Genomic DNA, 2,500 nt, shown 5'->3' on the forward strand with positions numbered 1-2,500 from the left:
AGGTGTTTTTCTCTCCTCTTTGTGTGTGTGTGTGTGTGTGTGTGTGTGTGTGTGTGTGTGTGTGTCTCTCTCTCCTCTCTCCCACTTGGAGTTCATGGCCTCTCCCGCCTGATGTTTTAACAAAAACAAAACAATATTTTGCTGTGAAATTCTGTAATGGCTGTCTCGTCTCTTTTCACAGTCATACCCTATCAGTCCATTATAGTACACACACACACACACACATACACACACACTTCAACTCTGCAAAAAATCAGGAAGAAAAACAAGTGAGACACTGACTGGCAAGAACAGAAAGTGTAAAAACAAGTGCAGTGTGTGTGTGTGTGTGTGTGTGTCTGTTGGAGGGAGAGAGAGAGGAAGGGAGGGAGATGTAAAAAGTGTGTATGAGCGAGCCTGTGTGTGTGAGGAAGATGGAGAGAAAAAGTGTGTGTGTGTGTGTGAGAGAGAGTGTGTGTGTGTGTGTGTGTGTGTGTGTGTGTGTGTGTGTGTGTGTGTGTTAAATGTGCAGGTGCCAGCCAAGCGTATGTGCAAAGGGCACATAGAGGCTTCTCTGCATAAGATGTGTGTTTGTTGAACACGACCTGGTCCTATACCTGAAGCTCCCAAAGGGGGTGTGTGTGTGTGTGTGTTTGTGTTTGTGTTTGTTGAACACGACCTGGTCCTATACCTGAAGCTCCCAAAGGGGGGGGGGGGGGGGGGGGGACATAGAACAGGAGCCCTTAACAACCACCTAGTGGTCAAATGATGTATGGCAGCTCTTACAGCATAGCTAACCTATTTGGTGATGAGCTCATAGCCTACTTTGCACTTGTACAGTATGGTCAGGGCGTTAACACAGTTAGCCGACTAGCCTACTTTGCATTTGTACAGTATGGTCAAGGCGCTAACACGGTTAGCCTACTAGCCTACTTATAGCCTACTTTACACTTGTACAGTATGGTGAGGGCGTTAACACGGTTAGCCTACTAGCCTACTTATAGCCTAATTTACACTTGTACAGTATGGTCAGGGCTCTAACACGGTTAGCCTACTAGCCTACTTTACACTTGTACTGTATGGTCAGGGCCTGTACCGTTTGTTATAAGGGATAGCTAGGGTAATTATGAATACAGCGGACACCTAACATAAACAGATCCAAAGAATGGAGCGGTACATAGCCAATCATAAAACCGCATTTAATCCAGCCAGATGTGATCAGTTTCAAACAAAAGCTTTGTATCAAATTAAAATAAAAACACGTTTAACTGATTTAAGTTTAACCGTTTGATGAAATACAACTGAAAATGTTTAACCGTTCAGATGTAGAAAAAACAAAATAATATATTTGTTGTTAATATAATTAAAAACAGGTAATAGTCTATAAGGGTGTCTCAATCTTTGCACCGTGGTGTGTGTGTGTGTGTGTGTGTGTGTGTGTGTGGGGGGGGGGGGGGGGGTCGGTCAAGTGTGAGCTGCCATAAAAGGTTTTGTCCCACACAATGACTCTTTTCTGTAGCGAAAGCTGCTACACAGAGAGACACACACACACACACTTTTATGTGTCTGCGGAAACAGAGCACTGGAAGCACTGCATTGTGCAGGAGTCCTCCCCACGCACACACACACACACACACGCGCGCTCCCTGTGGACAAGAAAACAAACAACTATCTCTTAGCTGCGGTTTGATGCGGACATTTATTTATGTGAAGTCATTATTGGCCCAGATTGAATAAATGGAATTGTGGTGCCTGCGCGACCTCAGCTGTTTGTTTGTGTGTGTGTGTGTGTGTGTGTGTGTGTGTGTGTGTGTGTGTGTGTGTGTGTGTGTGTGTGTGTGTGCATAGCCGTGTGTGTGTGTACACGTAGCCATGTGTGTTTGTTTCTGTATCCATTTATATGTGGTATGTGTAGGTGTGCATCCTCGTGTGTGTATGTCCATGTGACTGTCTGCCATGGATATTTGTGTGTGTGTGTGTGTGTGTGTGTGTGTGTGTGTGTGTGTGTGTGTGTGTGTGTGTGTGTGTGTTGTTGGGGAGCAGTGGCTGGGCTCCATGGTCATGGTCTAATCCACTGCTTCTAAAGGAATCTCCACCGGCCCAGCGCTGCCACTAGGCTCATGTAAACATGTGTGTGTGTGTGTGTGTGTGTGTGTGTGTGTGTGTGTGTGTACGCCACCAGGCTCATGTAAACAGGTTCCAGTCCGACAGCGCTGATGTTAGCTACAGCTGTGGCTAGATGGGCCGCCACATACCTCTCTGCTCTGCTGGGACCTCTCCCAAAGGCCTTAATATAGAGATCTACACACACACACACACACACACACACACATACATACACACACACACACACACATATACATACACACACACACACACACACACACACACAATGATGCAGTGAGCTCCACATACAAGCATGCTGAGACTTACACAGACAGACACACACACACACACACACACTGTTTTAAATGACCATGTCTCACTGTGTTGATATGAGTTTGTGTCTAACAGAATGGTC

At 45.8% G+C, this 2,500-nt stretch overlaps 1 protein-coding gene across 15 annotated transcripts in view; it reads left to right on the forward strand.

Annotated features, from left to right (window-relative positions):
* Positions 1-2,500, forward strand: part of foxp4 (forkhead box P4) — a 156,085-nt gene that overhangs the window by 130,818 nt on the left and 22,767 nt on the right. The window lies entirely within an intron of this gene.

Source organism: Clupea harengus, chromosome 5, assembly GCF_900700415.2.
Source record: "Clupea harengus chromosome 5, Ch_v2.0.2, whole genome shotgun sequence".
In the NCBI taxonomy this organism is placed as follows: Eukaryota; Metazoa; Chordata; class Actinopteri; order Clupeiformes; family Clupeidae; genus Clupea; species Clupea harengus.